Source organism: Cavia porcellus, unplaced genomic scaffold (genome assembly GCF_034190915.1).
Source record: "Cavia porcellus strain 051 isolate PalLab524CR breed Dunkin Hartley unplaced genomic scaffold, mCavPor4.1 scaffold_3, whole genome shotgun sequence".
In the NCBI taxonomy this organism is placed as follows: Eukaryota; Metazoa; Chordata; class Mammalia; order Rodentia; family Caviidae; genus Cavia; species Cavia porcellus.
In genome coordinates this window covers 33,586,125-33,612,242 of record NW_026947486.1, presented here as the reverse complement: position 1 = coordinate 33,612,242, position 26,118 = coordinate 33,586,125, and the positions used below count along the sequence as shown (strand labels likewise).

The 26,118-nt window shown below is 32.7% G+C and overlaps 1 protein-coding gene across 17 annotated transcripts in view; it reads left to right on the top strand.

Moving 5' to 3' along the window:
- Positions 1 to 26,118, top strand: part of Zc3h12b (zinc finger CCCH-type containing 12B) — a 579,255-nt gene that overhangs the window by 98,219 nt on the left and 454,918 nt on the right. For all 17 annotated transcript variants that reach the window (XM_063246006.1, XM_063246001.1, XM_063246004.1 and 14 more), the window contains one exon: positions 20,469 to 20,535. The gene's annotated coding sequence lies outside the window, so the exon portion shown is untranslated. The remainder of the gene's footprint in view (positions 1 to 20,468; positions 20,536 to 26,118) is intronic.

The window sequence follows — 26,118 nt, the reverse complement described above, 5'->3', positions numbered from 1 at the left end:
AGGGTGATAGTAGTGAAGAAAGTGAAAAGTAATTCTAAGTAAACACACACGTGTACAACAATACAAAAACTGTGCTGTGTTTGAAATAAAAAATGTGTAGAAAGTTTTAATAAATATGTAGGAAAATCTTGTTGCATAAAAACAGTACAGCATAGTATAAAAAACCAGAATGCTGACACTCATTGCATTCATATTTCCCCCTTTTATGACACTCATACATGTAGCTCTGTGCATTTTTCATGGTGTACCTTCATCCAACCAACACCATGCCAAGATATTTTGTTATGCTTTCACCAAAAGACACTCTGATTCTCATTCTTCATAAAGGCACACACATCTCCTTTATAGTTTTTAAACATCTGACTTCTAGTCTATCCTCTATTTTTGTAATTTTGTCATCATGTGAATATTTTGGAATGTCCCACTTTCTCTATAGTAGTTTGTTTTGTTATGAATTCTATTTTATATGGTGTTATTATAGTCTCATGATGCTTTTTAAAAGTTCATGCCTCAATGGAATCACTTTTCAATCCCTTTATTTTCATATTCTACATATATAGATATGGCTGAAGTAAATTTATAGTAGATACAATATAACCAGGCTATATTTCTTTTTGAAAAACTTACTTTGCCAGTCTGTCTTAATTAGTGCATTTATACTACATGTATATAAATATTAATAAAATAATTACTGATATGTTAGAGCTATCTTCCATTTTTTGTTGTAAAATCATGAGTTCTAGCCTTCTAACACATTTCTAAGTATACATACAGTACAACATTGTTTAACTATATATACATTGTTTTTTAGAAGATTTAAAGAACTTTTTATTTTTGTATTATTAGAACTTTATACAGCAGTTCCTGCATGTTTTCCCTTTTCCACAGTCACCATAATCTTTTCTATCATCTCAATAAATTTGAGTATGTTACTTCCTATAAGTGAACTCATGGAGTGTTTTTCTTCTTGTGATCAACTTATTTCACTTAGCATGAAGGCAAATCCTCAGAGTTATTCCATGCATTTCTTCTTTATTAAATTGGATAATTTTTTATGTGCACAAGTTGCATTTTATATATGTATTCGTATGTTGATGAACATTTAGATTGTTTCTACCTCTTTTCAATTGTAAAATGTACTACAATGAATATGGGCATGCAAATATATCTTCTAGGTACTATTTTCAGTTCTTTTGGGTAAGTATATATAGAAGTGAGCTTGCCAGATCATAGGGCAATTGTTTTAATTTCATGGGGAAATCTATAGTGTTTTCCATAGTGACTGCATCATTTTACAGTCCCAGCAACAGAGAAGAAGGGTTCTAATTTCCATTAACACTTACTTTCTTTTTAAAATAGATGTGATTATGTATGTTTAGATAATATAGTGCCATAAGATATATGTATATGTTTATAAATGTATATATAGCTACTTTAGTGAAATAAATTGACATATTTGTCTCTCAAATAGTTACTCATGTTCCTCCTGTGATAAGTGTAACTATAACCCACATACTTAGCAAAAATCTTGACTATAATACACTGTTAATTATTATAATGTAATGTTTAGTGTGCAGCATTTGTTTTATAAAATAATGATCATCTTAAAAGATGTGAAGTAACAATTATTGTGAATTTTTCTGATTTTAAATAACATTGAGATATTTTCAAATATAGCACCTGTTAGCCACTTATAAGTATTATTTGAAGAACTATTTGAGTCCTTTGTTTATATTAACATGGAGTTTCTCTGTTGAGTGATATAAGTTCCCTATGTATTTTGGGCTTTAATTCCTTATCAACACTTTTAAATATTTTCTCACATCTGTTGGTTAACTTTTAATTTTATTGATGAGTTTCTTTTTGTGCAGATGTTTTATAGGTGATTTAGTTTTGGTTGTTTAATTTCTTTTTTGGGGTAAGGGTACTGGCAGATGCTTCTGCTGCTGAGCTAAATCCCTGGTTCTGGTTGTTTAATTTTGCTTTTGTGATCTGTACTTTTGCATATGTAAAGAAAAAATCATCTACAAGACCAATATCATAAAGCTTTACCCTTATAGTTTCCCTTATATTTTTTCCTAGGAGTTTTGCAAATTTAGATCTTATTTATTTTGAGTATATATTTGTATTCAGTGTGGGATAAACCTGTTGTCATTCTTTTGCATGTATAGACACCATTACCTGCATTATCTCTTGAAGAGACTATTATTGTGTAGTCTTGAGGTCCTTAACAAAAATTATCTGATACTTGATTGCATTTGTATGTGTTTAATTCTGGACTCATTGTTTATTTTTGCAAATTAGTATATATGTATATCTATATCCATACCCATATCTCCTTAGTTCCGTGCTGTTTTGATTACCATGGCTTATAGTACGTTTTGAAACTGGATGTGTGAAGTCTCCAGGTTTGATGTTCTTGATATTGTTTTCGGTATTGACTGTTCATTATGGTTCTATATGAATTTTAGGATTTTTATTTTTGTAAAAAAATGGTGCTGAGACTTTTAAGGGAGATTGCATCGTATCTGTAGATTGCTTTGAGTATTATGGATATTTTGATATGATTATATCTTCCAGCTCATCAATACAGTATCTTTCAATTTATTTGTTCTTTAATTTTTTCACCAATGTTTTTCAGTTTTCAGTGACTTTTCCTTCTTTGATTAAGTTGATTCTTTAAGTATTTTATTGTTTTGATGCTGCTGAAAGTGCAAAATAATTCATAGTTTTCCTTTCAAATTGTTCATTGTTAGTGTATGGAAACATGACTTTTGTGTGTTGATTTTGAATTCTGAAACTTTACTGAATTTATTAGTTCAAAGAAGATTTTGTGTAATCTTTCTGTATATGAAATCACTTTATCTGTGAACAGGAATAATTTTATTATTTCCTTTTATAATTTAAATGGTCTTTATTTGTACTTGTTTTTCTTACCTATTTGGTCTAGTTAGAATTTCTAATACTATAAGTGGACATTTTTCCCCCCTGAGTTTAAATGCAAAGATTTCAGGTTTTCATCATGCAATATGATTTTAGCTGTGGACTTTTCACATACGACCTTTCTGTTGTTAAGATAATTTCCTTCTACTTCTAGTTTGTTTAGATATTTTGTCATGAAAGGGTGTTGAATTTTGTCAAATGATTTTTCTTCATGTATTAAGATGATCATGTGGTTTGTATTCTTAATTTTCATAATGTGTTTAATCATATTTACTGATTTTCTTATATTCAAATATCCCAGGTATAAATCCCATTTAGTCATGACCTGTAATCTTTTTAATGTGCTGATGAATTTTGTTTGCTAATATTTTGTTGAGGATTTTTACAACTGTGTGCTTCAGGAATATTTTCCTGCTGTTTTCTTGTGATACATTTAACTATAACTTATTAGGTGAGTTTGGGTATGCTCCCTTCCCTTCTGAAAGAGCTTTAGAAGTGTTTGCACTAATTCTTTTAATTTTTATAAGATCATCAGTGAAGCCTTCTGGTCATTCCTTGTTGGGAGTCTTTTAACTATTAATTCAATCTCCTTATAATCATAAGTATGTCTACACTTTCCATTTTTTTGTTATTCAGTCTTGGTGCATCAAAAATTTCTAGGAATTTATCCATGTCTTCTGGGTTACCCAATTTTTTGATATATAAGTATTCATATTAGATTCTTAGGATTTTATCATTTCTCTGGCATTCGTTATAATGCCTCCTTGTTTTCTATATTTTTTTTCTTAGTCTAGCTAAATTTTTTGCCAATTTTATCTTTTAGAAAACTAACTCAGCGTTGGCTATATAGCTCATCAACACAGTGCCTGCCTTTCAAGCATAAGGTTCTGAGTTTGACTCCTAGTACCAAACAAAATAAAACAAAACAAAACAAACAAAAACCAAAAACAAACTAATTCATTACTGTTGATCTTTCCTACTGTTTTTCTAGTCTCTTTCACTTATTCCTGCTTTTATCTTTATTTCTTTCATTCTGCTAACTTTGGTCTTAGTTATTTTTTAGTTCTCAAAGTGTGAATCTAGGTTGTTGAGATCTTTCTTTTTAAAATAGATGCTTATGTCTAAAGACTCTCCTTTTAGTACTGTACTGCTTTTGCTGAATAATGTTTTTTGTTTGTTTGTTTGATTTGGTTTGGTTTTGTTACCCAGGGTATTGCTGTGTAGTTCAGGCAGGCTTTGAATTTTCTATAGCTCAGTCAGGCCTCAAACTCCTGGCTATTCTGCCTGAGCTTCCTGAGTGCTGCAAATACAGATGTGTGCTACCACACCTAGTTTGACTACCATAAATTTTAGTATGTTGCAATTTGTTTTTGTTTTTCTCAAGATATTTTAAAAGTTCCTCTTCATTTTCTTTTTTGGCCTACTGATTCTTTGAAAAATGTTATATGATTCTCATATTTTGAATTTTTCAATTCACATTCAGCTATTTTTATTCATACATATTCTCAGTACATCTGATTATACTTATTGTGGTTAATTGGTACATGTACACAATATATCTTCTTTCTTTCTTTTTTTGCATCCTGTCTCCCTCCTCTCCTTCCTTCTTTTCTTGAACTCTTGGTCCCCTTCTCATTTGCAAAAGCCTTATTTTCATTATCATTGTTCCCTTCAGTTCTTTATTTTCCATCCCATTTCTCTCTTCACCTTCTCTCCAGGTATTGATTTCTAGTTCCATTCCATTGGAAGTGCTTGGAATAGTTACTTTGTGTGTTTCAACCATCTTGTTTTTTCTTAAGTTTGAACTTGTTAACAAATATAGTTAATCCTAGGTACTGCTCTCTATATATATTTGAGAATACTGTATATGCTTCTGTTGGGTGGAGTGTTTTACACATGTATATCAGGTCCAATTTATCTAGGATACTTCTCCAGTGCTCTGTTTCTATGTGTATTTGAGGAGAATGTGTATTCTGTTGCTCAGTAAAGTGCATATATATATATATATATATATATATATATATATACACACACACACACACACACACACACCTTTGTGTGTGTGTGTGTGTGTGTGTGTGTGTGTGTGTGTGTGTGTGTATCTGTTAGGTCTAGTTAATCTATAGTTTAGTCCTCTGTATGCTTTTGATCTTCTGTCTGTTTCATGTATCCCTTTTTGAAGAGGAGTTTTGAAATTATCTATGATTATTATATTACTGTGGATTTCTCTCTTCAGGTCTGTACACTGTTGTTTTATATGTTTGTGTTAAGTATTTTACTGCTAGGTGCACATATATATAATTCTTATTTCTTCCTTTTGAAGTGACCCTTTTATTCTTATATATACTATTTTTCTCTTGCAGCAATTTTTGATTTAAAATCTATTTTCTCTGATATAAATATGACCACTGCCCTTTTTTGGTTACCATTTGGTCAATCTTTTGCAGACAGCATATTGCTAGACTTATTTTGTTTACCCATTTAATTAACCTATGTCTTTTGATTGCAGAATTTAATTCATTTGTGTTCAAATATTTATTGATAAAACAAGACTTACTCTTTTACTTTTTTTCTGTTTTGTAGCTTTACCTCCTGTTTATTCTCTTGCTGTCTTTCTTTGTGTTTTATTCACTTCTTTCTGTAGAGACGTGTTTGATTACCTTCTCATTTTCTGATATGTCTTCCTTTTGGTGGTTACCTTAGGAGTTACATAAAGCATTTTGTAATTACAACTGTCTGTTAGAGATCACATCAATTTACTTTTAGATGCACGCAAAAAGTATGTATCATTCGACTCCCACTTTATTATTGATATTACAATTGCATATTTTGTATTTCCAGTAATACATGTTACAGCTATTGTTCTTTATTTGTGCTTTTATTTATTACTTTCTATGGCAGAATAAAATGATACCTTTTGAGTATTCTGGCATTCTTTTTGTCTGCATGCTTACTATACCACTGAGCTCTGTACTTTCACATGCTTTCTGATTGCTTTCAGTTGTCTTGCTTTTCAACTTGAAGACTGCCTTAACATTTTTTGTAAAGCCAGTGTAGTAGTGCTTATGTTTCTGTGAGAAAGTCTTTATTTCTTTTTTCTCTAAAAACAATTTTTCTAAATATAGTATTCTTTATTAGCAATGTTTTTTTTTTAGCACTTTGAGTTCAGCATTTTATTTACTTCTGGCCTGAAGGTTTATGATGACAGCCTTATGGGGCTGTCTTGTATGTGATGAGGCACTTTTGAAAGTTTTTGTATTTGACATTTGACTTTTTGGTTATAATGTATGTCAATTTTAACGTCTGTGGATTCATCCTAGTTAGGTTCTGTTGGGCATCATAGATCTGGAAATCCGTTTCCTTTCATACACTTGAGGTGTTTGGTCAATTGTTTCTTTAAATAATATTTCTCTTCTTTTTCTTGTTTTACTGCATATATGATGCACTGATGACTTTCCATAAATTTCTTAGATTTTCTTTATTCTTTTTCATATCTTTTGTTTCCCTGATCTATAATTTTAAGTGACATATCTCCAAGTTTTCTAGTGCCCTTTTCTGTTTCAGCAAGTCAGCTGTTGAATCCTTCTAGTAATTTATTTTCAGTTTAAGTGCATATTGTGTTCTGTAACTTGGAATTTTATGGTTTTTTAAAAACATTTCCATTGCTCTGGATATATTCTTATTTTGTTCACACACCAGTTTTCTGATGTGTGTTTTTCTGATCATAATTTTGAACTCTATATCAAATAATGTTTTTATTTAAGAGAAAAAAGACACAGAAAACAAAAATAAAAAGGAAAAGAGACAACAAGAAACCCAACGCAATTACAGTATAGGTTTACAAAACAAGATGATAGGAATTTGACAATGGTTGTTATACTGATTATTTTTACCTTCAAGAAAGTTGCTTAGATTAACAGATATGGGTATGTAAAATTGATCTAAACATATGGTATTATCTGGTCTTTTCCAATAAGTAATACAATTAATAGTATGGTCATTTTAGCTGAATTATGTACATATATACACATTTACATCTTTTATCATTTCCCTTCCTTCTTTCCTTCTTCCTCAATCCTAATTACTTTTCCTTTTTGGTCAGTTTCTTACCTTTATACAGTATTTATTATAAATTTTTGCATCATATGTACTTTTTAAGTTTCTTACACTAGGATATTTGTATAAGTGAGTTTGATTTATTTTACTTACTACTATGGTATCAAGTCGCATCCATTTACTTAGAAAAGTCTCAATGCAATCTTTATAGCTGAATAGTACTCCATTATATAAAAATACCACAGCTTTTTATCAATTCTTTATTGCCTGGCACTTGCGTTGTTTCACAAATTGTGCTGCTATAAACATGGGTACATATATATCACTGTGGTATGACGTTTTCAGTTCTTCTGGGAAAATGGTCAGAAGCAGGATAGCTGGGTTACATATAATCTCTAATCCTAGTTTTTGAGGAATCTCCACATGGATTTCCACAGTGATTGCACCAGGGTACACTCACCAACAGTGGAAAAATGTTCCTTTTACTCCACAGCCCCTCCAGCTTTCCATGTTGGCAGATTTCTTGATCTTGGCCATTCTTTCTGGGGTAAGATTGAAGTTCAGTGTTGTTTTAATTTGCATTTCTTTAATGACCATTGATGTTGAACATTTTTTCATATATTTATCTGGCATTAATATTTCTTCATCGGAGAAGTGTGTATTCATCTCTAATGCCCATTTTTGCATTGAGTCGTTGCAGTTTGGGGGCCTGATTTTTTTTGAAAATTGAAGTTCTTTCTCTGATGGACAGTTGAGTAAGATATTTTCCCAAGTCATGGATTTACTTTTCACTCAGTTGGAGATTTCTTTTGACTTGCAAAATGTTCTTAATAAGATGAGATCCCAGTTGTTCATTCTGGGAAGTATTTCCCATGCAGTTTGATTTTTGTTCATGAATTCTTTGCCTACTCCTATGTCATCAAAATTTCTGAGTGCTTTGTCTTTCAGCAAATTTAGTGTTTCTGTTTTAACATTTAGATCTTTGATCCATTTCGACTTTAGTGCATGATGATAGGCATGGGTCTAGTTTTAGTTTTTGGCACATGGAAAGCTGATTTTTCTAGCACCATTTATTAAAGAGGCTGTCTTTCTTCCAATGAACATGTTTGGCTTCTTTGTCAAAGATGAGGTGGCTGAGTGTGTTTGTAGTTTTGGTTGTATCTTCTAATCTATTCCATTTATATTCAAGTCTTTTGTTAGTCCAGTACTTTGCTGATTTTATTATAGTAGCTTTGAATTATATCTTTAAGTCAGGGATTTTGACAACTCCTGCCTTGCCTTTGTTGCCCAGAATTTTCTTTGCTATTCTCGGTCTCTCCTGGATCCAGTTGAATTTTAGGAATGACTTCTCCAGATCTTTTAGATATTCAAGAGGTGTTTTGATTGGAATTGCATTAAATCTGTGTAAAAATTTTGGGAGAATGGCCGTTTTTGCAGTTTTTTTCTTCCTATCCACGAACACAGGATTTCCATTTTCTGAAATTCTCTTGAATTTCTTTATTCAGAGTGTAACTTTAACTGTATAGATGTTTTACTTCCTTTGTTAGATTGATTCCTAAGTATTTCATTTCATGGATGCTATTGTGAAGGGTGACGTTTTCCTTATTTCTCTCTCAGTGAGTTTGTCATTTGGGTAGAGAAATGCTATTGAATTTTGAGTTTTGATTTTGTATCCAGCTACTTTACTGAATCTGATTATTACATCTAGAAGTTTTTCAATGCACTTTTGTGGGTTTTCTATGTACAGTATTATATCATCTGCATTAATGATAGTTTAGTTTCTTCCTTTCCTATCCTTATTCCTTTTATTTCTGTCCCTTCTCTAATTGCTCTGGCTAATGTTTCCAGAACTATATTGAATAGGAGTGGTGATAATGAACATGCTTGTCTTGTTCCTGATTGTAGGTTGAAAGTTTGCACTGTTTGTCCATTTAGTAAGGTGTTGCCTTTTAGTTTATTATGTATGGCTTTTATCAGATTGAGGTAGAGGTCATCTATTAAGATTTTCTGTAGGGCTTTTTTATCATGCATAAGGGTTGGATTTTGTCAAAAACTTTTTCTACATCTATTGAGATGATCATGTTTTCTTGTTCTTGTCTCTGTTGATAGGATGTATTACATTTATTAATTTGCATACGTTGAACCACCCCTGCATCCCTGGGATGAATCCCACTTGATCATGGTGTATAATCTTGATGACTTGTTGCATTCTATTTGCCAGTATTATATTGAGAATTTTTGCATCTATGTTAGTTAGAGATTGGCCTGTAATTATCTTTTTTGGTTGGGTCTTTTCTGGTCCTTGGACTTGGGAATGATTTAGGGAGACTTGCTACACTTTCAGTTTCATTTACTAGTTTGTGGAATGTTGGAATTAAGTCTTCTCTGAATTTCTTGTAGAATTCAGCTGTGAATCCATCAGGACCTGGACTTTTCTTTGTCGGTAACATTCTAATGACAATTTCAGTTTTATTAACTGAAATTGGGATATTTAGCAGTTTTATATTTTCTTGATCCAGCTTTGGTAATTTGTATATTTCTACAAATTTATCCATTTCTTCTGTGTTATTGAACCTATGAGAGTAAAGATTTTCAAAGTAGGTATTGATGATCTGTATTTCCACAGGGTCTGTAGTGATTTCACTCCTTTGATTTCTTATAACATGCATTTGAGGCTTTCCTTGGCTCTTTTTGATAATATTGGCTAAGGGTTTATCAATTTTATTTATTCTCTCAAAGAACCAACTGTTCAGTTGGTTAACTATGTATTATGTTCTTACTTTCAATTGCATTATTTTATGCTCTTGTCTTTATAATTTCCTCCCTTCTTTTGGCTTTGGGCTTGACTTGCTCTTGTTTTTCTCGAAATTTGACATATTTGTTTGTGTTCATTCAATTTTCCTGGTGTGGGAGTTTAGTGCTATAAATTTCTCTCTCAAGACTGCTTTCATTGTGTCCCACTGATTCTGTTAATTTTTATTTACATTTTTGTTTGATTGTAGATGTTTTTTTAATGTCTTCTGTGACCCATTGGTTAGGAAAGTATTATTTAATTTCCATGTGTTTATTGGTTTCTTGTAGGGTTTTGTCATTAATTTCCAATTTTATTGTAGTATGGTCAGATAATATTCATGAAATTATTTCAATTACTTTACATTTATTTATGCATATTCTGTGGACTAGTATATGATGTATTTTAGAGAATGCCCCATGAACAGGTGAGAAGAATGTGTATTCTGATGTTGTTTGGTGGAACACTCAGTACATATCTACTAGGTTCATTTATTAACAAGTTTGATTTACTGGCTGTTATTCCTTCGCTTAATTTTTGTTGATTGATTTGTCTCTTTGTGAAAATGAGTGTTATGTTCCCTTGTTATAACTGTGTCATTGGTTATTTAATTTTCCATATCTCTTATGATTTGTCTTACATAGTTGAATGGTCTTATATTTTTTGCATATATATTTATGATTGTAATCTCTTCCTCTTCAATTTTCCCATAGCAAGCATGTAGTGACATTCTTTATATCTTTTGATCATTCTTACTTTGAAGTTCACATTGTCTACAAACAGAATAGCTGTGCCTGGTTTTTTCTGGGTTCCTGTTGGATGGAGTATTGTTTTCCACCTTTTGACTTTTAGTCTGTGAATTTCCTATTGAAGTAAACGTGCTTCTTTTTTTAAATAAAGTTTTACTTTAAATAGAATATAACAAAACAAAACAAAAACAGATAGGGGAAAAACAATGCAAATAACACAGAACTTAAAGACAGGACAACAGGAAACCAACAGTAGCTACCATAATGTCTCTTGTTTTCTTCGAAACAGTTGTTCATACCTTCACACACAACTTAATACAAAAGTAAATAGTCTAAAAGTAATAAAAACCAAAGAATGAGAGCCTTAAGGCCTATCAAGACCAGACACTAAGAACTCAATAATGGCTACCATAGTGGCTTTTGTTTTCTTAAAAATAGCTGCCCATATCTTCACATATTTTGAAATAAAATAATTGAAAACAGAGTAAATAGAATCAAAACCAGGAATAAAAACCTTATTATACTTCAAAGCAAAATGATTGGAAATCAGTAATGGCTACCATGATAACTTGTTTTTTACAACTGACCTGTACATTCTATCACACATACTAAAATCCACTCTTGTAAACTCTTTAGGCGACGTTCTAGGTATATATAAGCCTATATATGTACATCTATACTTTCTTTATTGTATGGAAAACAAAAAAAAAAACTATAAGAAAAATAAGAAGCAAGAGTCAAACAAAGAACTATAAGAAAGAGGCCAAAACACTAACAATGTATGCTTTCAAAACAAGATGATAGAAACATAACTAAGGTGGTCGTTTTGCATAGTTACCTTTAAAAGTCTTACTCAGATTACCAGGTAATGTCATGCAAAATTAATCTAATGCTATGGATGCTAACTGTTTTATTCAAAGAAATATAGAATTAGTAGTAAAATCATCTTAGTAATCTTAAGTGTATGTATAAAAATTTATAGCTTCATTTCTCTTCCTTCTTTTCTCCTTTTCCCTGTCTAGGTTATTTTTTCACATTTGAGCAGTTTTTCTCCCTTTCACAATATTTATTGAGGATTTTATATCTTATTTAGTCTTTCAGTTTCTTACACTAGGGGAAAAATACAGTATTTACACATGTGAGTTTGATTGACTTCATTTACGAGAATGATCTCAAGTCACATCCATTTACCTGTAAAAGCCTCAATATGGTCCTTTTTTATAGCTGAGTAGTATTCCATTGTATAAAAGTAACACATTTTTTTTATTCATTCCTCCACAGGTGGGCATTTGGGTTGTTTCCAATATTTAGCTATTACAAATTTTGCTGCTATGAACATAGGTGCACATATATCAACATAATAGGACGTTTTCAGTTCTTCGGGGAATATACCTAGAAGTGGAATAGCTGGGTCAAACAGGATTTCCAATCGGAGGTTTTCAGGAACCTCCAGACTGATTTCCACAGTAACAACCAGGGTATACTCTGACTAACAGGGCAGAAGTGTTCCTTTTTTCCCACAGCCTCTCCAGCATTTGTTATTGGTGGTTTTCTTGATCCTGGCTATTCTTTCTGGACTGACATGGGATCTCAGTGTGGTTTTAATTTGCATTTCTCTAATGACCAGTGATGTTGAAAATATTTTCATGTATTTATTTGCCATTTGTATTTTTTCTTCTGAGAAGTGTGTGTTCATCTCAGATGCCCATTTTTGGATTGGGTTTTGGAATTTGGGGACCTGATTTTTTTATTCATTATATATTCTAGATAGAAGTCCTTTGTGTGAGGGACAGGTGACTAAGGCTTTTCCCAATTCATGAGATTTCCTTTCACTCTGTTGGAAATTTATTTTGACGTGCAAAAACTTTAGTAAGACAGGATCCTGTTGTGTCAATTCTGGTATTTCCCACCCAGACTGATTTTTGTTCATGAATTTTCTGACGACTCGTATGTCTTCAAGATTTCTACCTACTTGGTCTTCCAGTAGAATACGTGTTTCTGGTTTAAGATTTAGATATTTGATTCATTTGAATTCAGTTTAGTGCATGGGCATTGGCCCAGTTTTAGATTTGGCATCGGGAAAGCAAGTTTTCCAGCACCACTTATTAAAGTTCCAGTGAACATGTTTAGTCATTTTGTCAAAGATAAGGTGGGTGAGTGTGTTTGCAGTTGTGGTTGTATCTTCTTATGTACTCCATTGATATCAGGTCCATTGTTATTCCAGTACTACGGCTGATTTTATCACAGTAGATTTGTAGTATAACTTCAAGTTAGGGATATTGATGCTTCCTGCCTTGCTTTTGTTGCCCAGAATTGACTTTGTTATTCTAAGCCTCTTCTGGTTCCAGATAAATTTTAGGAATTATTTCTCTAGATCTGCAAGTTACACTGATGGTATTATGATTGGAATTCTTTTAACTCTGTGTTAGAATTTTGGATGAAGGTCTGTTTTCACAATGTTTGCTCTTCCTATCAATCCTCTTTGATTTCTTTTTTCAGAGTACTGTAATTTTTGTTGAATAAATCTTTTACTTCCTTTATTATATTGATTATTAAGTATTTCATTTTTTGGATGTTACTGTGAATGTTGTGGTTTCTCTTATTTCTTTCTCAGTGAGTTTGTTACTTGTGTAGAGGAATGTTATTGATTTTTCAATGTTAACTTTGTATCCAGCTGCATTACTGAATTTGGTTAACACATCTAGAAATCTTTCAATGGAGTTTAGTGATTCTTCAATATAGAGTCTTCCTTTTTTTCAAAAAGATAATTTTTTATTTATTTTGTAATTAAAAAAATAGAAAAGAAGGAGACTGAGATAAAAGAGGACATAACAACATAACAACACAGGTCAGAACAGAACAATTTAATCAACATAGCATTTTACCACAAGATAACCCGACATAACAGTAGTTACCATAGTGTCTCTTTCCTTGAAATAGTTGAGTATAACTTCATAATATGTAGCATCAAACATATCAAGACAGCATAAAACCATTCAAGAGAATGACAGTATTACAGGGTATTTAGAACCAAGTAACAGAAAATGAAAAATAGTTTCTATATTATCTCCTTGTCTATAAAAATTTTGTAATACTACCACATATAATAAAATCCAATAAGATACAACATGATAAAACTGATGGAGAAAGAAGAACAAAAGCTTACTTCAAAACAAGATGATACTAAATCAGCACTAGCTATTATGATGTCTTGTTTTCTTCAAAATAGCTATTCATGCCATCACAGACAATAAAATCAAAAAACCCAAAAAACATTCTAATTAATGAATGAAAACATTATAAAGCTTCAAAGCAATATAATGGGGGAATCATGATTAACACATACTTTTATGTATTCTTATCATTTCTTACACTAGGGAAACTATTTGGTGTTTATATATGTGAGTTTGATTTATTTCACTTATGAGTAATGGTCTCAAGCTGTGCTCATTTATTTATAAATATCTCAATATGATCCTTTTTTATAGCTGAGTAGCACTCCATTGTATAAAAATACCACAACTTTTTTATCCATTCCTTAGCTGATGGACACTTAGGTTGTTTTCAAGAGCTGTCTATTACAAATTGTGCTGCTATAAACATGGGTGCACATGTACCACTGTGGTATGATGCTTTCAGTTCTTCTGGGAATATACCTAGAAGTGGAATAGCTAGAAAAAATGGTACTTCCAATCCTAGCTCTTTGAGACATCACCAGACTGACCTCCACAATGGTTGCACCGGTCTACATGCCCCACCAACAGTGCAGGAGAGTTCTTTTTTCCCCCACAGCCTTTCCAGCATTTGTTGTTGGTGGTTTTCTTGATCCTGGCCATTTTTCAGGAGTGAGATGGAATCTCAGTGTGTTTTTAATTTGCATTTCTCTAATGAGTAATGATGATGAACATTTTTGCATGTATTTATTTGCCATTTGTATTTCTTCATCTGTGAAGTTTATTCATCTCAGATGCCCATTTTTGGATTGGGTCTTTGAATTTTGGGGTTCTGATTGGTTTTAATTCTTTATATGTTTTAGACAGAAGTCCTTTGTCTGAGGGACAGTTCACTAAGACTTCTTCCCAGTGTGTGGGTTTTTGTTCCACTATGCTGGAGATTTCTTTTGACATGCAGAAACTTTTTAGTAAGAAGTGATCCCAGTTATTGATTCTGGGAAGTATTTCCGGTGCAGTTTGAGTCCTCTTCATGAATTCTGTACCTACCCCTGTATCTTCAAAGTTTTTACCCAATTTTTCTTCCAATAGATTTAGTGTTTCTGTTTTAATATTCAGATCTTTGATCCATTTGGATTTTCACTTAGTACATGGTGATAGGCATGGTTCTAGTTATAGTTGTTGGCATATGCAGAGCCATTTTTTCCAACACCATTTATTAAAGAGACTGACATCTTCCAGTGAATATGTTTGGCCCCTTTATCAAAGATAAGTTGGTTGAGTGTGTTTATAGTCGTGGTTGTACCTTCTAATATATTCCATTGATCTTTGGCTCTGTTTTTATTCCAGTACCATGTTGATTTTACTACAGTTGCTTTGTAGTATAGCTTCAAGTCAGGGATTGTGATGCCTTCTGCCTTGCTTTTGCTGCTTAGAATTGTCTTTGCTATTCTAGGTCTCTTCTCGCTCCATATAAATTTTAGGAGTGATTTCTCTAGATCTGTGAGGTATGTTGATGGTATTTTTATTGAGATTGCATTGAATTTGTATAACAGTTTTGGAAGAATGGCCATTTTCACATATTTATTCCTCGTATCCATGAGCAGGGGATATCTTTCTACTTTCTGAGATCCTCTTCAGTTTCTTTTTTCATCATATTATAATTTTCCCTGTATAGGTTTTTCACTTCTTATGTGAGAGTAATCCTAAATATTTCATTTTTTGTTGCTTTTGTGAAGGGTGTGGCTTCTCTTATTTCTCTGTCAGTGATTTTGTTGTTAGAGTATAGGAATGCAATTGATTTTTGATTATCAATTTTGTATCCAGCTACATTGCTGAATTTATTTATTATATCTAAGAGTCTTTCAATGGAGTTTTTGGGGTCTTCTATGTAGAGTATCATGTCATCTGCAAATAATGATGATTTAACTTCTTTTTTTCCTATCTTTACTCCTTTTATTTCTCTCTCTTGTCTAATTGTTCTGACCAGTATTTCCAGTACCGAATTAAATAGGAGTGGTGCTGAGGGACATCCTTGTCTTGTGCCTGATTTTAAAGTAAAGGCCTTCAATTTTTGGCCATTTAGTATGGTATTGGCTGTTGGTTTGTCATAAATGGTCTTTATTATATTGATGGAAACACCATCTATTCTAATTTTCTGTAAGTTGCCTATCATACATGAATGGTGGACCTTATCAAAAGCATTTTTTGCATCTATAGAATTGACCATGTATATACAGAGTCTCCTATATATGGTCTTCTGTATCATGTCATCTGCAAAGGATGACAATTTAATGTCTTCCTTTCCTTTCTGTACTCCTTTTATTTCTCTTCCTTGTCTAATTGCTCCATCTAATATTTCCAATACTATTTTGAATAAGAGTTTTGATAGTGCACAGCCTTGTCTTGTTTCTGATTTTTAGAGTGAAATCTTTCAGATTTTGACCATTTAATATGATGTTGACTGTTGGTTTGTCATTGATGGCTTTTACCAGATTGAGTTATAGACCATCTATTCCAATTTTCCATAGAGTTCTTGTCATGAATGTGTTTGGACTTTACCAAAAGCATTTTCTGCATCTATTGAGATGATCATGTGATTATCATCTTTGGCTCTATAGCTAAGATATATTAAGCTTATTGATTTGCATATGTTGATCCATCCCTGCATTTCTGGCATGTATGCCACTTGATCATGGTGTGTAATCTTCTTGATAACTTGCTGCAGTCTGCTTACTGGTATCTTACTGAAAACTTTTCACCTATGTTCATTAGGGAGATTGGCCTGTAGTTCTCTTATTTGGTTGGTACTTTGTCTGGTTTTGTTATTACAGTAATACTTCCTTCCAGGAATGGATTAGAGAGAGTTGCTTCTCTTTCAATTACATTGAAGGGTTTGAGGAGTGTTGACATTAAGTCTTCCTTGAACAACTTGTCGAATTCCAGCAGTGAATCCATGAGGACCTGGGCTTTTCTTTGTTGTTAAGGTTCTAATATCATTTGAAATTGGGTTATTTAGCAGTTTTAAATCTTCTTGATTCATCTTTGTTAATTTATATGTTTCTAGGAATTTGTCCATTTCTTCTGTGTTATCAAACCTATGAGAGTAAAGGTTTCCAAGTAGGTATTGATGATCATCTATATTTGCACAGGATCTGTAGTGATCTTAACATTTTCATTCCTCATTGCATGAATTTTAGTTCTTTCTTTCTTTTTAAAAATAAGATTGGCTAGTGGTTTATCGATTTTGTTTATTCATTTATGAATCATCTTTTTGATTTGTTAATTCTTTGTATTTTCTTAGTCTTTATTGCACTAATATCTACTCTAATCTTTAAAATTTTTTCTCTGCTTTTGGCTTTGGTCTTAACATGCTTTTGTTTTTCTAGATATTTGAGATGTAACATCATTTTGTTTTTTAATGTTTTTTCTTCTTTCTTGATTTGAGCACTCATCACAATGAATTTCCCTCTGAGGACTGCTTTTGTTGCATCCCACATATTCCTATCATTTGCATTTATATTTTCATTTACTTGTACATATTGTTTAATTTCTTTTATGACCCAGTGATCATTTAATTTCCATGTGTTTATGTAGTTTTTGCATTTTCTTTTGTCATTAATTTCCTGTTTTATATCAGTATGTTCAAATTATATGCATGTTTTGCATTTGCTTCAGCATGTTTTATGGGCTATTATATGGTCTATTTTAGAGACTGTCTTATGCGATATGGAGAAGAATATATATTCTGATGTTGGGTGGAACACTAAACATGTCTGTTAAGTCCATTTGTTTGTAAGTTTGATTCAGTTCTTTTATTTCTTTTCTGATTTTCTGCCTCATTGATCTGTCTGTTTGTGTCTATGGGCTATTAATGTCTCTTGTTATAGTTGTATTGTTGATTATTTGATTTTCCATTTTACTAATATTTGTTTTATATTGCATGCTCCGTATTTGGTGCATACATATTTAGGGTTGCTTTCTCTTCCTCTTGAAGTTTTCCCATCACCAGTATGTAGTGACCTTCTTTATCTGTTTTGATCATTTTTGATTTGAAGTTTTGATTTGAAGATACTCCTGCTTTTTTGGAGTTTCTTTTGCATGAAGTATTGTTTTCTATCCTTTGACTTTTAGTCTATGAATTTCCTTTTGGGTTAGATGGGTTTCTTGTATACAACATAAGTTTGGATGTTGTTTTTTTGACACATTTTTTCAGTCTATTTCTTTTAATTGTAATTTGAAGCCATTTACATTAATGATTATGTGTGATTATATATTGGCTTATCATGTTATCTTTCTGCTGTTGATTCTTTTTGTTTTTGTCTTTTTCTTTTTTCATTTTCATTTTTTATCGGTACCAGGGATCGAACTCACGACCGCCTGCTTGCAAGGCAGGTGCTTATGCTGCTGAGCTAAATCCCCAGCCCCTCTGCTGTTGATTCTTTACCTTTCCACTCTGCTTACTTGTTTGCATTGTGTGGTATTTTCTTTCTGTTGATGTTCTTGAAGTTGTAGTCATTTTTATGCCTATCTAGAATATCTTTGAGTATTCTTTGCAGGGTTCTTTTGGTGGTTATCAAGTTCTTCACGTGTACTTTATCAGTGAAGTATCTAATTTTTCCATTGATTTTGGAGGATAGCTTTTTACAGTACATCATTCTGGGTTGGAAGTAGTTGTCCTGCAGTGTTTGAAATGGCTCACTCCACACTTTTTTGATTTCTTTATTTGTATTGAGAAGTCTGCTGTAATTCTAATGGGCTTTCTTTGATATTCAATTTGTTTCTTTTCTCTAACAGCTTTTAATATTCTGTTCTTATGTTGAATTTCTAGGATTTTTATTATATATCTGGGTGTAGATTTATTTTGTTTATGGCTAGTTGGAGTTTGATATGCTTCACTCATCTGTATGTCAGTTTCCTTTCCCATGTTTGGAAACTTTCCAACTGTTACTTCTGTAAATAGTCTTTTGATATCATTTGCATTGTCCCCTTCTTTTTCATTTAAATATATTAATCTTATATTGCTTTTCTTTGCATCATCTTATAAGTGTTGAATTGTTATTTCCTTATTCCTTGTTATTTAAAAAAAAATCTTTCCTTTCCTGTTCAGTAGCTGCAATCTGGTCTTCTAGTTCTGAAAATCTATCTTTATGTTCATTGAGGTGGTTTTGCCAACTTTCAACAGAAATTTTAATTTCTGATTACTACTTAGAATCTGTTTCATGCCTTCTAATTCCATTTTATATTGTTCATTCAAGGTTTTCTTCATTTTGTGTTCCTCCATTTTTATGTAGATCTTATTTAGATGTATACAGCATTTCTTTCATAATGTTTGTCATTTCACTTTTTTAACATGAGGAATTATTTATGATCTGATTTCCTCTACAGCTTCATGGAGTTGTTTGTGTACTTCAGTTGCTATCATTTCAGAAAATTCAGTTGTGTGATTTCCAGTTTCTTCCATTTAAACATCTCTTCGGTTTGTTCTTGGTGGGCTGGTGCACTGAGACTGCATCTTGCAGTTTCACTTTTTCATTTTCTACTGGGAACCATGTGGCTGGCCAGGTATCCCCCTAATTGATTACACTAGAATGCTGTGCTGGAGAGAGCCTCAATCCTCCGATATCCTTATGGTAGCCAGTGTGCACCTTTGAACTATGGTGCTGGAGCCTTGTGCTCTGCTGGATGGAGCTCAAATTCTCCAAACCTTGGGTCCCTACATCTGCCTGGGAATAGTTCAGAGCTTCTGGACTGCAGCTAGTCACAGTGTGCCCTCAGCATATGGTGCTGGGGTCTTTGTGTCAAACAATTTGTATACTGCTTTTTCTTTTGTTTAATTTTTTTTGAGATTTATTTTATTCCATTGTTTTGGCTATAATTTCTTATTCCTTCTTGAGTTTTATAACTTTGTGTTTAGCAAAATGGCCACTTCTCCAGATCTTTTTACTGGCTTCATCAGGGAAAGGCTTCCATCAGTGAACCTGATGGGAGATTCTGGGAGCATTTGAGACCTTTCTTATGGATGCTCTCCAAACTTGTGCATGTAAATTCCAGAATAGAATGGATTTACTAGTTTCTTTCTTTTTCCAGTTCATAATCTCTTATTCCCTGGTGTCTATTTGATAGTTTATATTCTTTGGAATTTCTCTGTCCAAGCTTGTTGAGTATGCTGGGTTTCACCAGTGCTATGAATCTGTTAAATCAAACAGACAAAGAAACAACAAAAAATTTTTGTGAGGAACTCCTTTAAAAAAAGAATATTGTATAGTAAGTGCCCACTTTCTCCACTTACCCCAAGGAGAGACCACTGAGCTGTATTAAAACATTTACTACATTTCCTGAAGAGCTGCAGCATATAACCCAGACCTTTAAATAATTCTTAGAGGCCCACAGATACTCAAAGTGTTTTGAATCTTGTCACCCTTCTGGAGCAAGTTAGATGTAAACCAGTCTCTTCAGAAGCTCCTGGAAAGGATAGCATTTTGAGCACATGCTTCAATTCTGTTCTTCTCCAAGGAGAAGCTAAGGATTGAGAGCTTTCACCTTCCTTTTCCATTCTGTGCTTGAAGGATGTGCTACACGAGTGAATACATTCTAGTCCAAACTTTTGCCTTTATTTTTAGTATTTCCCAACTTGGCATCCCTTTCCACTAATACTGAGATTCAAGCAAGACACATCTCAGTTCCTCAACTCTTTTCTTGCCCTAAACATCTGCATGTGGGACATATATTTCAGTATTTTTTTTTTTTTTCTCCCAGGAAGAAGCCAAGAATTGAGAGTTTTCTCCTGATTGCATTGTGCTGAGATTGGCAGAAATCATGACAAGTAAGTAACATAAATCTTCCTCTGGCTTCCATGTGCATGGCTTGATGCTGATGCAGAACCTGTTAATTGGTTTTTGGATTTTTAAAGGGAATTAGTCTATATATGATTTGTTGAGTTTATGTTCCCATTTTGAGAAAGGGAAATACCAGACTTGCAATTCTGACATCACCAATTAACTGTTTAATTATTTATTTTCCTTTTATCTTCTGTTTCCTTTTGCTCTTTGAACACATTTTTCTTATTTCCCAGAATTGAGTGTTACATACAAATGCTAGGTGTTTTATTATAGCTCTTTGGATTCTTTAGGGTCTGTTGTTTTTATTTTTATGGTCTCTTTTCTCTTTGTTAAGACTCAGTAAATTTTACCGATGTGTCTTCAACTTCACTGATTGTATTCTTTTTCGTATCTACTTTAGTAGATATGAAATTACTGAATTATTAAATTACTGAATACATCTAGTAATTTAACAAAACATCTATATTTTATAGTTCTGTAGTTTGTATTTGATTCTTTTCAAAAACTTAACTCCTTTGTTTACTGATGGCTTCTACTTTTTCCATTTGCTTCAATCAAATTTTAGGTACTTGTTGAAGCATTTTTATGACATTGGTTTTAAAGCCTTAATATACATTATCTTGATATTTTTGTTTAGTTAATTGTCTTCTATTACTCAATTTGTAATTTTCCTAATTCTTAATATAAAGAATGTGTTTTCTGTTGCAAATTGGACATTTTGTTAATGTTTTGGAAATCTCTTGATCTTGTTTAAATCAGGTACTCATCTGTTTCAGGTTTAGAATACAGACCCTGGCCTAATTTTAGGGTTTCAGGGTCAATGATAATACTATCATTGAACCATTTTCAGAGTCATTTCTATGTTAGTCTGATCTGCTTTTTTTTCGCTAACACTACTGTGCATCTTGCTCATTTACTATTGATGTCAACTGCTGGGGCATATGGCACTTTCTTGGGCTATCTGGTGTCACTGAGCTATCCTTTCTTATAGGAGTTGTGAGAGAAGCCAGTGGAACTGAGACTTCTTATGTTACTAGGTGTAGTACCAGGCAATGGTGGTTCCTAGGTACCGAATGGACAAAGGTAGAGCAGCATTTTGATACTGCCACAGCAGTTTGGCCAGTCAGCCTATAAATACAACATACATTAAATGCAAGGTTGGGTTGATCTGCTGGGGATTTATTGTTAGCTCTGCGGGCTGCCACTGTAATGTTTGTGGATCAGGAGTTAGTATAGTGCAACACAACTTTGCAGTTCTTTCTGTGGGCAGATCAGTACACCTGCTGGTGTTCTGGTTGTGAAGAAAAAGTTAGGCTTGTTAAGGTTTTGTGCATTAAGTCTGCCTCTGTACAAGGGAGATGATGTTCAAGTGTCAATCTACTGTAAAGCAAAGACTGAGGCTCCCCAGTATTTCTGTTGAGTTTCTCTTTTCCAAGTATTTAGAACAAAAAACATAAATCAGGTTTTATTTCGTGATTTTCTTGTTTCAAATTCACAGGGGTTAGTTTTCTAAAGCACCTATGAATTATGTAAAACTACAAATTTCAGATATGGTGAGAAAAAATGCCTGTGAATGCCTATTTTATAGTTTAAACCCAAATATGCTACCTCATCTGCCGATATGTCATTTAGTTTAATAAAATACTGTGTCAGTAAAGCCTTAGAAGGTACAGTACACTTTTGCAAACTTTTAGAGATCTTAGGGCTTCAAGAAGAAAAAAAAAAGAACACTAGATAGCTATTCACTGCATTGCAGTCTTTTTTGATGCAGGAATGCTGGTTCATTTACAGGAGATGGTTACGATAGCATCCAATCAAGAGCAAGGACATCTGAATAATATTCTCGGACTGGATGCAAACTCAATGTAGAAATATACTGGTGTTACTTTTGCACTTCATGGATGCAGGCCACCCTGGTTCCCATTCTAGGATATTTATAGATACAAAGAAAACTGTGGGTTGTCATGTAATTGTTATCCCTCAAAGCATGAGGTTCCAAACATTGTTTTCATATTTTTGACTCGCCTTTTGTTTTCTGTTCAATTATTTTTAGAGTATTTGGAAGGGAGATACAGGAAGGTGGATTATGACATCTTCTTCCAAAGATGTGGGATATATTTTAAAAGTCAAACTAACAATATTTGTTATTGGTGAATTGCATTTGGAGTACCAGAGAAAGATAATCAAGGGTAGTTCTATAGGTTTTAGACTGAGCAATAAAGTAAGTGTTGGCACCGGCAGCAGAAAAGGGAGGTCCTAAAAGATGACCAGATTTGGTGGGGCTGGAGGTTAAAATTAAATATTATGTTGTAGTTATGTTAAATTTGAGGGCATTTAAGTGATGATACCTAGTACATCATTAGACTTGTAAATTTATATTTCAAGGATGGTGTTAAAATTTGGTAATCATTAGATTATGAATGTATTTAAAACCACGAGACAAAATTTCATAAGAAATGAGGATATCCAGAGAAGAAGAATGAAAAGCACTATTCTTGGCACATTGCCATATTTATAATTAGAAAACTAAAGAATCTATAAAGAGAAATAAAAGAAAAACAAAATGGTTTACTGGTTGTGGAATAGAAGTTGGATTTGCCAAGGCTTTGCACCAGAGGTCTGCCTTTCTTTACAAAACAACTTATATATTAAATTGTATCCATCTTGAAGCAAGGATTGAGGCTCATAATACAGGGGGAAAATGATTGTCGTGAAACCCAAGTGAAGCACTTGTTTCCAGAAAAAAGAATGATCAACTGCATAGATGTTGCTGAGACATCAAGTAAAATGAAGAATTAACAGTAAGTTTTGTTAATATGGAGATTATTGGTGACCTTAGTGAGAGATTCCTATGAAGATTTGAAATCAAAAGACTAACTGTAATAAGTTGAAGATAGTGAGCATTAAGGTGATGGAATAAGGGAGAATAGATGATTCTTTGGTGGAATTTTCTGTGAAGTGAAGCAAAGAAATGGATGGAAGCAGAAATGTTTCCTTTTTAAAAAAAGATACAGAGTAGAGAATGCTTGTATGCTGGAAGGAATTATCCAGTAGAGAGGAAAAATATTCATGATACAAGAAAAATGAGATTCACTGTGCAAATGAAGAATGTGAGCTTGGGAACAAAAGCAGGTGTCAATTATACCAGGGTAGGAGATATAATCTGTCAGTATAAGTATGACAAGGAACTTTGTTCACAAAAGATGATGAAGTTCTCCTTTTATAGCTTTTACTTTGATGTTAGTATCAGGGCCATCAACTTAGAATAAGAAAGACAGGAAGTTTTAACGAATTGAAGATTTGGGGAGAGAGCAAATGTGAAATACTAATCTCAAGAAGTGAGAGAGTGAACCAACTAGGGAAATCGGATACTGTTAGATAGTTCTAATTGCACACTTCAGTCAACCTTGGTATTATAGTATTAAAGGGAAAACAAATTGCACTTTTTGTTTTCATTCATAAATTTTTGAAACCAGCACAAATTTAAGGAAAGTTACATGTATACTTCAAATAACTTTTCCTTTTCTTTTTTTGAGTCAGGATCTCACTATGTAGTACAGATTGGCCTTGAACTTGCTTAGAGAGCACATGCTGACCTTGAACTCAGGATGATCCTCCTGCCTCAGCCTCCTGAACACTGAGATTACAGGTGTGCAGCAACATGCCTGGCCTCAAGTAACTTTCTAAACAATAAATTCTGGGTGTAAATTGCTGAGCTGATATCTTAGCATCCCTAAATATGAATATTCTACAAAAATATTGTCTTAAATCATCACAAAACATAAATATTAAAGTTAATAGTGATAAAGTAATGTAATGCTTACATCCCATTCACACTCCACTAATTATCTCAATAATGTTGTTTATGGAAAAAATAAATGTTCATAATAAGGTGCTGTGTTTAGGTATTATATTTCTTTAGGCTCTTTCTGAATTGAGTAGTTTTCTACACTCTGTGACTTTTACATTTTTTATGTTTTTAAAAAATTTTATTTCAAAGAAACTAAAACAAAGCAAAACAAAACAAAGCAGAATAAAGCAGAGCAGAGTAAAGCAATGCAATTAACTAGAGTTTCAGAAAAAGATAGCAGGAAATCTACAAAAGCTACCATAATGTCTCTTGTTTTCTTCAAAATAATTTTCCATATCTTCACACACAATAAGTTACTACAGGTCTGGGGATTTAGTTCAGTTCCTTAAGCTGCCTGTCAAGCGCAAAGTTGTGAGTTTGATACCTGGTACCTATGAATCAAAATAGTATAATAGGAATCAAAGCACAGGAATGAGAGCCTTAAATGCTTTTAAGACCAGACATTAGGAAATCAATAATGGCTATACTATAATATCTCTTGTGTTCTTCAAAATAGCTGTCTATATCTTCATACATACTGAAATCAAATAATTGAAAGTACACAAAAATCAAACAAAACCAAGCATAATAGCATTATTGGCTTTTGAATCAAAATGATAGGAAATCATCAATGGCTACCATGCTGGTTCGTTTTCCTGAGAGCATTTGTTCATACTATCACACATAATAAAATCAGGTTTTGTAAATTTTAGGTGAAGTTTTAGTCATTTATCAGCCTTTACATGCACATCTATTCTTTATTTACTAGGGGGAAAAACAAAACAACAGATAAATAACTATGACTAAGAGCCCCCCAAAATAACAAACTATGCTTTCAACACAAGGTGATAGGAACATAATATTTTTTATTCTTTTGCATAGTTATCTTTAAAAATCTTACTCAAATTGACAGATATAGTCATGCAAATTTGATCTAATTCTATGAATATTATCTGTTTTGTTTCAAGAATTAATAGAATTAGTTGTATAATCATCTTAGTAATTGTAAGTGTATATATACAAATTTATAACTTACTTCGTTTATCTTCTTTCTTTTATTCTTTTCCCTATCTGAGTTATTTTTTCACATTTGAGCAGTTTCTCTCCCTTTTACAATATTTATTGATGTATGTATGTGCACTTACTTAATTACTCTTTCAGTATCTTATACTAGGGAGACAATACAGTATTTACATATGTGAGTTTGATTTATTTCATTTACGAGAATGATCTCAAGTCACATCCATTTACCTGTAAAAGCCTCAATATGGTCCTTCTTTATAGCTGAATAGTATTCCATCATATAAAAGTACCACATCTTTTTTATCCATTCCTCCACTGGTGGGCATTTGGGTTATTTCTACCATTTAGCTATTACAAATTTTGCTGCTGTAAACAAAGGTGCACACATATCATCATGATAGGACGTTCTCAGTTCTTTGGGAAATATGCCTAGAAGTGGAATAGCTGGGTCAAATGGGACTTCCAATCTCATTTTAGAGGAACCTCCAGATTGATTTCCACAGTGGTTGCACCAGGTTATACTCCCACCAACAGTGCAGAAGTGTTCCTTTTTCCCCACGGCCTCTCCAGCATTTGTTATTGGTGGTTTTCTTGATCCTGGCCATTGTTTCTGGACTGACATGGAATCTCAGTGTGGTTTTAATTTTCATTTCTCTAATGACTAGTGATGTTGAACATGTTTTCATGTATTTAT